Source organism: Semicossyphus pulcher, unplaced genomic scaffold, assembly GCF_022749685.1.
Source record: "Semicossyphus pulcher isolate SPU_LCO1_2020_fin unplaced genomic scaffold, fSemPul1.0.p SCAF_22, whole genome shotgun sequence".
Lineage (NCBI taxonomy): Eukaryota > Metazoa > Chordata > Actinopteri > Labriformes > Labridae > Semicossyphus > Semicossyphus pulcher.
In genome coordinates, this window is record NW_027211696.1 from 4920452 (window position 1) to 4932567 (window position 12116).

Genomic DNA, 12116 nt, shown 5'->3' on the forward strand with positions numbered 1-12116 from the left:
GTTCCACGTGACAATCCACAGACTGCGTGTTCGGCTGTCGTCGGGGTTCCCCCCAAACTACAGGATAACGGATTGTAAATATTGAATATGTTTAACATTTACGATTTGAAATCAGTGTGTTCATGATGGCCTTCTGAGCAGATCGGGGGAAGTAAAATTACTCTTAACAGACCTCACACCACAGGAACATCTGGAGAGATCATCTTAAGAACCATCAAAAAAAACTGGGACTTTGCTTACGATTGTCTGAAGGAGGGAATCGGGCCTGATTATGTTGTAGTGTGTACCCCGCTTAAGGCTTACCTTCTAATCGTCACACAAGAGTGGGGTCACCAAACGAATGCCTTCAGAGAGCAACACATGGTGTACAGAACCTCCCAAAAAACAGTGTTACAGCCAAACCAAAACTGTAACTCAGAGTTTTCAACTACAAAGGCAGTTCACTTCTTACCGAGGTAGATCGCCATGGTAACTTAAGCTTAACTTATACACCTAACCAGGTCCGGAGCAGGTTATGTTCGAGATAAGAGATCAACCTAAACTATTTACCACCTGCTGACCAATCATGTCTCTTGATTCAGGAGCTCTGTGAGCAGATCATGAGAGGGAGGACGGTATGAAAGGAAGCATTCGTTCTGCTTTAAACTGTGGTTTTATATTTAGTTTTATTTGCTCCATAGTTTGATACGGCTGAGAGAATAAGTCTACATCTGTCATTAACGCCGAAAAAATACATCTGTGCAACTTATTAATCAAATGTCACACACAAGTGTTAAAGTTAATATATGGTGCTCTAATGATGGAGCAGTGATATTATTTGCACATTTACACAGTCGGCGTCTTTTTGTCCTTCCTGCCTTCAGCAGCTGCAGCTGAGTGATTTCAGTCTGGGTTAACTTCTTCACAAATTCTAAAATCACAGTTTGCTCTGAGTTTGTCAAATATGCCGATCAGCTGACGTCAGACTTGTCCCTACGTGTGAATGGTCAGACTCTGCAGACTCCGCCCCTTTAATGTGAACACGCTGTCATAGAAACCTTGGGTTGACTTATCAAGTTGATAACCAGTGTCGTGTGACCTCTTAGTGCGTGTGACCTCTCCTTTGTCAGGTTAAGTGAAGCCAGATCAGGAAAAGAGACGCTGGGTCTGTTGAACTCGTTTCATATAGGCCCCAGGTAGGAAACAGTGGATTGTTTAGCTGCTTATAAACAAGATATTTCCATCTAAAATCAGTGGAGACAAACGAACGGAGCTAAAAGAAGAGTGAATAACGGACTTACATGCATCAAGTCACCAGAGAACTTAATTAGAAAGTTACTCTGTACTTGGGGATATGCAAATTAGGAACTGTTTACAGACAAGTCTATCGATTTTATAGACTCACTTTGTCAAGGTAGCTAACCCTGACATATGTATAACTGAGGGGGAAAGACAAATAAATAAATAACCCTAATTATTGGTTGGATGGAATTTCCTTCCCTCTCTCTCTCTCTCTCTCTCATTATGGCAGCATGCAGACGGCTAATGCTGCCGGTGGATAGCCTCACTGCACAGCCTATCAGTGCTCTGCCAGGCCATTTTCCAAAAACAGTTCTGACAGTGTGACAGTGTGACTGATGGCAGCCTGCTTGGATACAGCTAGCTGGACCTGATGCAGTGATAGCACTGCGTGTAAATTACAGATATGGGGAGCGCTCTCTTTCTGACATATCTGTTTCTGGTGCTGCAGAGGACAAACGTCTCACTAATTCTGCTGTCCTTGTTGCCTCAGTCTGTCACTATCTGTCAGACGTGATTATTGGATTCAGAATGAGAAGAGCTGCATTTGACCAAACTTTAATTATTCCAGACAAAGGCGCAGAACTGTGACAAGAAAACAAAGGCTAACGTTGAGCTTCCTGCTAATGGCTCTGGTTATAATGTTACAGGGCTGTGAGAAGAAAGCTAATGTTACTGAGTTTGGAATTCGAGAGACTTTCAGATGCTGTGAATAAAATGCTAATGACAGCATTTGGGATGTACTGTAAAGAGCTGTGGGGGCCACACTGGCTGTCTCTTCTAATGAGCGAACAGAGAGGCAGCGCACGGCAAGAGAGCGACGAGAAATTCATGTGAGGACGATGAAAGCAGCGCGCTCTCAGTTGGCGTGTCCTCTGCATGTTTCTCTTTCAAGCTCGCTAATGAAAGACGTTCACTGCCTCTCTTCTCGTCTACCTGTCGCAGGTAGCAGTTTTCTCTCTCCGATTCTCCCTTTAGAAACTGAATAAGCATTTTTATAGAAGGCAACAACAAGCGTTACACATGTGTTTGTCTTTGTGTCAATAATATCACACTATTGTAGAAGGCCTCTCTCACAGTAAGAGGAGAAGAGAACAGCAGGAGCAGTGTCTCTGTAAGTACAGACAACTTTCTCTTCCCTCCTCGTTTAGATGTTTGAGAGTTCAAGCTGTTACAGTCTGTCTGACTCACTTCTGTTGGAAGATAAAGAAACATTAAGTATTCCTGAAACAAGGGAAATCGCTTTGAGAATAAGTGTTATTATCTCGTCCCAACGCCAGAACGCTGCTCTCAATATCCAGAAAATTAAAGTTTAAACTGAATGTTGAATTATTTATTAAACAAATGTTATCTGCAGCGTGTTCAGCATTAAACTAGCATTCTGAAATATCAAGCCCAGACACAAAAGACTCAACACTGAGACATTGAACTATTATACATGTTGCTCTGTTTTATTCACCTTGAAAAGGAGCTGTTATGAAAAGGTGGTTTGTCCATTGCTGCAGGTTTAGATCTTTCTTGCTTGTATGCAGTGATTGTCGTCACGAGGAGCCCGTCTGTCTGAATGTTTGAGGTCATGAATTAACTCTTTGGTAACAACTTATTTCAGCCTGGTGTCACTCACAACTTATCAAACATGGCAGCTTGATTGAGTCAGAATATGAAGCTTTATGGAGCCCTTCTTGCTGTCCTCTGGCCTCCTGTTTGAGTTGCTGTGGAGTCAGGTAATGTCAAACAAACATGACACTCGTCCCAAAGACTGAGGTTACATTCCAGAGTGAAATCACAAGTAATAGTTGTTTTCATTGGGAAGTCGTCCTTTATTAAAGGATAACTTCGGGATTTTTCAACCTAGACCCTATCTTCCCATGTGTTTGTGTGTAAGTGACTCGTGGAGACAACAATTACTGAAATCGATCCGGTATTCAGGGAGCAAGCACCGGCCGGCAGTGAGAGAAGACGAAGACAAGGAGGGAGAAGTGCTGTTTGTTGTGTTGGAGTACAGAAAGCGTTGCTCAGTGTTATCTAAAAGATTGTCATGGCTGAAGATCCTCTCTCCCTCTTCGTCTTCGTCTTCTCTCACTCCTCTCTCCTTCTTCCTGCAACAACTATGGTCTTGGGCGAGATTTCAGCGCGACACTTCTCCTTGAGCGAGACTTTGTTACAGACAACAACAGAGAGCATAAGGTAAAGTAACATGGCTGCCACAGTGTTCTCAGACACTTATTATAACGATCTGAGCCTGTCAGTGGCAAAAACAAGCGCTTTTAGTGGCTGTATATTGGCGTATGCGTGGTGCCCCGTTTAGTTGCGTTGTATCTCATTTGGTGGCTGCCGGCTGGTGCTCCCTCCCTGAATACTGGAATTGAATTGTTGTCTGCACTCGTCACTTACACACAAACCTTATCCTTTAAGTTTTGTAGCGTACTGTAGTTAAAGAAGGTCCTCATATTAGTACTTATATAAATGTATGTTTGATCTTTTGACCTCGGCCATTTTGGTGCCTAAACGTAACCAAACTGCGATGACTGATTAAATGATTCACAACTGAATTATTGTTCCACGTCCGAAAAATTAGAAATGTTTCTCAGTAAGCTTTAATTTGAGAGTCTGACGGGGAGGTTGGTTTGTTGTCATTGCAAACACGAGCACACAGACCTGCACATTCATAACGGACGCCAGAGAGATCCCAACATGTTGGAGTGTAAGGTCGCTGACCAAGCTACAAGTTGGGAGTGACATTCTGCTTAATTGTTTGGTTATAACTCGACCGGCCAAACCTCATTTACTTTCTTTTGCTTTTAAAATGTATTGTTTTTATTCTTAACCTTTCACTAGTTTTGCGATCAACAATAACTCAAAGACAGCAGTGAGTCGTGTATTTCCTGTTTGGCAGGCAGCTACTGAGTGTGTGCTTCTCTGTAGGAGTGTCGGCCAGCAGCGATCACAGAGAGACGAGAGAAACAGAGGTTACTAACATCGTGCACACAGACAAACACTGGTGAGTGGCAGCAATGATCAATGTCTACCTGCAAGTTCTGCTGCAAAGGTGAAGATCAAAGTCAACTACTGACACACTTTAATCAAAGTCTTTGTTCACTCTGACTTTACTTCCTTTAAAGCAGGTTTCCTATCTAGGGGTACAGTGCACTCGATTAGTGACAAAACTATTTAGTATAAATGCTGACCAACCAAAAAGCTGCAGTTACACATCCACAAACCCCAAAGATAAAGTTTCTTTACTTTGAATAATCTCTCTCTTGTGATTAGTGAGGCATGCTCCACTGAGCTTTTAGTATTAAATGTTTGTATCCAAGACCTGTCAAGGCCCCAAATGTCAAGAAAACATTAAATGTTTAAATGACTCAAATCAATGAGTGACATGTTGTTGTTGTTGTTGTTGTTGTTTTGTCTGATCTTATTAAGTTTAGCACTTTGAGCTTCATCTCAGCATGCAAGGTACAAACGTTTTTAACCATCATTTAAAGAAAAAAAGGAATCAGTGAGCCTTTGCTGTAAGGTGATGTTATCCTGTCTTAAGATGCATTTTAAAGACTCCATCCGCACCCCATATTCCTGCGGTGCCCCCCACATGACCCCCTGGAGGACACAATCATAGTCCTTCTTCTAGTCCAAATAAACCCATGTAGACTGGATTGTTTGTTCCTCCTGAATCTGAGGTTGGAGCCTCCTTTCCAGCACCCGGGAATACACTTTCTCCAGGAGGCTGAGTAGTGTAATAGCCCGATAGTTAGCGCACACTGCAGAACCACCACCCTGGTCTGTCATTACACAGGCACCACCCAAGACCTCCACACAACATTGAAAAGGCACATCAGCCAAAACAGCCCAACAGTATCTGGAATCCTACTCTGCCAAGGATAGAGGCAAGGCTTCCTCAGGATCTTCAAACTCGTCATCGGAGTGCATGTTGGTTGGATTTAAAAGTTCCTCAAAGTTTTCTTTCTAGTGCTCAACAACATCGCAGGTCTGGGTCATCAGTATCTCCAATCCTGTTGAATACAGGACCTCCCGTCCCCCCTGATTCATCATCAGCCCGTTCACCTCCAGGTCCACCTGCAGCACTCGCTGGTATCCTGCTGCCTCCATCCTGCAAGGAGAGAGAGGGAGACGAGAGTCAGGAGAGGATTTAGATGCAAAAGGAGGCAGAGAAGAGGGAGGAAAGGAAGGATAAGTGGCAATGGGAAGGCATAAGAGAGAGGATAAGGAAACGGTGTAGTGGAAAGGGGTGAGAAAGCAACAGGAAAATAACGGAGGGAAAAGAAGAGGAGGGGAAACGCTAAATCAGAAAATGGAATAATGTGAACATGAGCAGAAAGAACAAAGACAGACTGGATTAAAGACGTAGAGAGAATAGAAGAGAAACTGGTCTTTATTATATATAAACAGGAGTGTTTGGTGTTGTGAAAAAAGGACTGAAAACAGCAGCTGAGAATGAATTGTACATTTCAGTCAGCTGAAAAGAAAAACAAATATTTATTAGCAGAGGATGTCTCTGCTGTATTACATGCAGATGTTTAATCACCACATCCCACATCTCACAGTCTGATATGAAACTAACCGCGGGCCGCGGCACCATTGAAATTCATTCTCACATCCACACAGAACCACCATGTTGGCAAAAAAAGCAATTTATTTTTCCTGTTGCAATATGGAGCTTCTCTTGCAGAGACTGCCGGCCCGAGCAAATGATTTCCTCCCAGCTGATGGAGATGCAAACAAAGCAGGAAAAACAATGAATGCTAAATAAAATCCTCCAAATTATTTGATTTGCTGCAGCGCTGTGGTTTGAGCGAGCTGCTGCCTCTCCCTCAGGTGTTCTTTGTCACAGTCAGAACTGGATGCAACACCTTTTCCAGCCACCGCACACAGACGCACACGCTGTCCTGAAAATACAATTCACACTCAGGGAACTACAAGTGGCTCACATGTTGTGCAACATCTTTAGGTGACAGCAAATACAAAAGTTTAACTCAAAGAGGAACTAGATGTAGCCTTTGTGTTCCAATTCAGTTTAAAGTTCTTTCTACTCTTTTATTTGCGTCCTCAGCAGGATGTTTGTTTTTTGGTCGTCAAAGAATTAAAAGAAGGCTGGAGAGAGCCCAAAGTGAGCATGAGGAGGGGGTGTTGGGGGTACGATCCAAGGATTTCCTTGAACATATTTTGGTCAAGCTTGTATTTAAAACTGGCCCTTTATGTGTTCTCACTTCAGAGGCGAGCCTCACTTCAAAGCTCAGATTTAAGGATCCTCTCTGGTAGAAAAGTAGAAGAGAGAACAGTTTTAGAAGCTGAAAATCAGTGGATAAAAAAACAGCTTGAATAGTAATTCTGGCTCAGGAGGAAAAAGCTTTTCTGTTTCAGTGAGTAATGTTCTGAATTATACTTCATATGTTTCCAAATCCCAGTGAGAAGCTTTGGCTCGGAGTGATCACAGGTGAATGTTGGTGTGAATCTGGCCGAGCAGTAGAAGCTGTTTACACAGGTATCACACAGGTGTACTGAGGTGTGATGCTGCATCACTTGATGTGGATCTAAAAATCCCTCGTTTCAGCTCCATTCATCAGTTTCACACAGTTGCTACAGAGCCGTAGTTTGGTATCATCCCCTCCTGACAGCATGCTGTGCGCAGGTTTAGTGACTGCGCTGATGATGTGCTTTAAGCTTCTGGTGAACAATTACAGCCACATCAATGATCTGCAGCAGACACTTCAGCTGTGCTTTACAATGAAGCTGCAAACAGTCAGAGTTTTAGTGCTGAACACGACAATACAACTCTGCTTCACTCCTTTATTCAGTCTGTGTTTGTCTCTTCTGTCTTTATTTGTCTTTTTCATGTCTGTTCCTTTTTCCTCCCCCTCTCTTTATCTTCATCCTCTGGCTCACCGGCCGTGTTCTGTTGCTCCAATAGGGGGCAGTTCTCCCTCTCTCACCCTCTCACCCCGTCACCCAGTGTGTGTTTGAGATGATGAATGTCTTCAGCCCAACGGTCGGAGAGGTCAGCCTACTTCCTGCATGTCTCATTAGATTCATCACTGCACCGTGTGCCCTTTTCTCAGCCCCATTTACATACACTTTAATACACTCACCGGCGACTGTCACTGCTCCTGCCCTGACTTGTTGAGAGGTGAGAGGAAGAGACGGACGCAGAGACAGAGACAAAACACAGAGCGGAAACAGGGTTAAAAGGCTAAAAGCAAAATGTCCTCTGGGATCTTAGAAGCCTCTAAAGTTAAAAGTGACAAAGCTCCTGTATCATAGTTTGAGGTGGAAAATCGGTCGTGTCATTTTGAGGAGGCTTCTGAGGTATCTCCATTTGTCAGTCGTATTGTTGTGTGTGAAAGCACAAACAGAATAAGGTGAAAGAATCCACTCAGAGGAAAACACACGCACGCTTTCAATCCTATAAGATACATTTCAAACACAGACATTGTCGTAACAAAGCAGCTCTGAGCGGAAAGAAGCGGCACAACAGCAAAAAAATGAAATTCCTTTTGTTGGAAAACAGGGAAATAAAAGTGTCGCTAAGGAACACAAAAGCTCCGTCAAACACGCGGCCATGTTTTCTTCTTTCACTCGTAACACCTCGGTGGATATCTGGCTCTGAGAGAGGTACAGGAAGAAAAGTCTGCCGTCTCTTTTGGAGACCCGAGGGGTTTCCTTTCATGCACAGCAGTGATTTGGATAGCACCGACAACAATGATGCATCAAAGACCTGAATCTGTTTCTACACAGTGAAGTGACAGCGAGTCCAACAACAGAGGGAGAGGGAGGGAGACAGTTTGTGTTTGCGAGCACTCAGATTAATACGTCAAACAGCTCCATGCAGGTGAGAGTGGAGATATTTGTCTTTGTTATGGAGCAAGAAGACGATGGGATTTACTCCTTGGACGAGAAGTCCAACTTGTTTTGTCAGTCGGTGTTAAAACAAGCAGAAAATTAACCAGCAGTGATTCAACAAGGAAGCTGTGACAGAAACTCCTGCTGGCCGTCTGGCTTCACACAAACGTCTCCTGCTCTGACCTCTCCTGTGGAAACTTATTTGCCAAATATGAGACAAAAGTGTTCAATCAACTCTTCTTCAGTAGTTATTTGAGGGTCCAAACATGGAGAAGGAACCAGCAGTCCTGCACGCTGTCAGTCAGTTTATTTAGTATCAGGGAGTTTCAGGTTATCTGGAGGAACGTTTGGTCCAATATAGCCGCCATGTTGACTGACCCCGCAGTGTTTCCTGAAGAGGACAAACAAACGTTTACAGTCGCTGTGAAAAAGTTTTCTTCCAAACTTCTTTCATAAAGAGCAACATGAAGAGAAACTAACAGACATGTGAGTGTGAGGTGAAAGAGTTTTAAAGGAGTCACTAGAAGGAACGATTATTGACGACCACCTGAGGGTCGCAGTGACGTGTTGGAGACTCTGGTCGCCCCGGAAACCTCAGGGTGACGACAGAAGTCACTGCTGCAGGAGAGAAATGTTGTTTCTATTGTTTCTGTAGATGAAACAAATCAGATCATAAATCAGCTTTATAGATTTGATGTTGATGTTTTGTCTATAAACAGCCTGAGGTCTGTTTTGTACAACTAAAGACTGTAAGGCTCAGATAGCATTAAAGCTCCTTCTTGCTCTCTGAGCGATCTGTATGTGCTGTTGTGGGTTATTTGCTTCAGCAGCTGTTTGAATAATTTGTAGTCCACTTCCTGTCCAGCTGTGCGGCTCACGTCTCTCCGAACAGAAACACGTTTGATGCTAATCGGTTTGAGGAACAGGAGGGAAACTGGATGATGATGATGCTGATGAGATCCCGTTGAAACAAGGAGAACTCGCCCCGACTCTGTTCCTTATCACGCTGAGCAGCAGACCTGGAATCAGCTGAGATAGTTTGGAGAAGGTTGTTAGAGGCCAGCGGGGCCACTGGAGGCCCTGTGGGGCTCTGAGGGTTGATGAGCAGGAAACAGCGACAGAGGAAGACACAGAGGTTGTAAAACGGTAACAGAATTAAACAAAAGGTGTAAAAATAGCTCAAAGTATGTGTGAGTTATTGTAATTTATTAATCACGAAACAACTTAAACTGCTAAATTCTGCCCTGAAGACGTCTCAGTGAGCCACGTCACAGTTGTTAGTGATAAACGCACAGCGCTCATAAAACACTTTGCACTACAGTCCTAACCTTGTGCTGTCTGGGGGGCGGCTTGTTTTCCTTCCAGTGCCGCCTGCTTCATCTGTGTGGAATGGATGTGTTTATGGAGCGATAAACTTTGACGTGTGACAGACAGATAATGAAAGAGATCATAAAATGAAACCGTGTCAAGAAGCAGATGAAACGTAAAACAACCAGTTTATGTCTGCGGGAGATTTCCCCCAGGATCTATCAAAGCCACCACGACAGCCCTGTCCCTGTCAGTACACATTACTGTGTGGTAACAGGAGGCCTCCGCAGTGCAGACGGGGTTCAATGGGGGGTCTCTGCCCCCAAAGAGCCTTTTTTTGGTCGTATCTTCTACAGTATTTCCTGAATAATAATAAACAATAAATTATAAATAATTTAAATGAAACACAATCATGGTGCCCAGAGGTTGAATCCTAACTGTGTTGACGCCCTGATCAGGTCTGTTCTCACGTATTCTGTGAAACATCTTTAATTCGACTCGACTGATTTGTGCCAAACGAGATGGAGACGTTCATGCTCCCCTCAGGATGAACCCTGATGACTTTATTGATCTCATCATTTTTACCTTCTAACCTCTGAAACCTGTAGAAACCCTTTGAAGTGTTTTACTTCTGAGTCAGCTTCAAGTACGGGATTACAGAGTTTGTAGAGGCGACAGAAGTCACAGTCAGATGTGATCTGAGGCGTGTTCCTCCAGTCTCTCTGGATATACAGAATCATTTCTCAGATGAGTAAATTCCTTAAAGATGAAGGTGTTGAGAGACGACCAAACATCTACCTGACAGCCACCCCGTGCCGCCACCAACACCTTTTAACTCCTGCTTGTTAAACTGCTGTTAATGAGCGGCTTTTAGTTCTGAGCTGTGTTTAAGCTCACAAAGCAACACGATCAGTGATTGTATGAAGGCCGTCTTCATCCCTGTATTGATTTGTGTGAGCTGTCGGAGAGTCAAATTCTCCAGAGGGCTCTGCTGCTCGTCCTCTTATCCTGGACAATAAGATCAACTCAGTGTGACTAATCTCCCCTTGGAGTGTAAACTCTCCACCAGAAATCACTCTTCTTCCTTTCCTTGTTACTCACACATGTTCACAATGATGACGAGGGATTAGATGAGGTTGTCCGTTTCATCATTCGCCTCTCTGTTGCCGCCTGCTGCTGTTGAACTTCATGATTCAGGCTTTGTGTTGTGCGGCCTGAGAGGTTTCTATTTGATCCAACATGCTGGATTTTCTTTTATGTTTCTATCTCTTCATATTTCTCTTTCCTCTGGGCTCACTGCTCCTCCCCCATCATTCATGTCTCCATCTTTAGTCTTGGTTTGGGTCCATCTATCTCCAAATGTGCCACATCGTTGTGGGAACAGAGGACATTTTCCATGTAATCGGCCCTTCCCTCCTCATTTCACTTGTCTTCCTCTTCTGCTCTCAAAGGGACGTCAATGAATCTGTTCTTTTGTAAAGTCTCACAGAGAAGGCCACACAGAACGCCGCCCAGGAAGTCCATATAAGGTCGAACTCTGAAACAGCTTTCTGAATCTCTCTAAATCAGACACTAAAGTGTTTGCTTTTATTGAGGGTCTTGCCATTCTGCATTAATTCTACATTAGCACTGCAGAATTATTCGGCATGTTCCTCAGGGGCTGTGATGGAGAAACACTGATTGAGACTGATGAAGGAGCCAAATATACAAACACACAGGCTGACGTGTGGCAACAACCATGACTGAGTGTGAGAGCCAGTGAGATGCAGATCCTCGGGCCGCGGGCAGCAAAGTGTGATCCTGTTAAAGCTGAAGTGAAATCTTGGCAGCAGTTTTGACAATGATTCCTTTAAACTGCATGTTTGTGGATGTGTTCAGATTTACAGAGAGATCTCTCACCAGGGGACGCAGTCCATGTGTGATTGTCTCAGCTCTACCACAGCTCTGATCCCAGGACAGGCCTTCTAGGAAACATGTCACATGTTACCTTCAGTGTAACTCTGTCTCACCGATATCTGAGGACAGATTCAAGCTTCTGTCAAATTATATTTATCTTTCCTGGTTGCTGCAAAGTTATTGCACAGAATTATTGCTCAGAAAATCTACCCTGAATAAATTCAAGGTTAAAACCATCAATGACACATTTGTTCTTTGTTGCATTACTGTGAGATGTTACAAACAGGATCCTCTGACTGCACGTTAAAAAAATGATGTACAAGGAGATAAAACTGTGAAAAGTGCTGAATAGATAAATGAAAGAGCAGTAAGCGAGTTTGTGACACCACGTTGTATTTATGTCTGACAAGAGCTCTTTGTTACTGAGAATCCAGCCAAGTATTTAGAAATGTCTGAAAGGAAAGTGTGATTCACTGTGTTCACATTAAAGTGTCTGTGGTGCCACTGCTGTGCTTCTCTGTCCCTGATACACTTTGAGCTTTTCCTTTTCTTTCTGTCCGCCGTCTTTTTGCCACCAGAGATCTAACCAGGTGTAAAAGTGGCCGAGGCGGTGTCGCTGTCATTGTGTTGTGGGTCAGTGTGACACTTTTAGATGTCACACTATCTTATTCTTTCTTCAGTTTCTGGCAGAGTAAACCGATATGACAGCAGCACTAATTCCCCTCAGTGGAAGATTTTGCAGTTTTTTGCTTCTTGTTTCATTAAAATGTTGAAAT

At 43.6% G+C, this 12116-nt stretch overlaps 1 pseudogene; it reads right to left on the minus strand.

The window, feature by feature from the left end:
• Positions 1-5244: 5244 nt before the first annotated feature.
• LOC138602371 (transmembrane protein 132C-like) overlaps positions 5245-12116 on the minus strand; it is a 79017-nt pseudogene continuing 72145 nt past the window's right edge.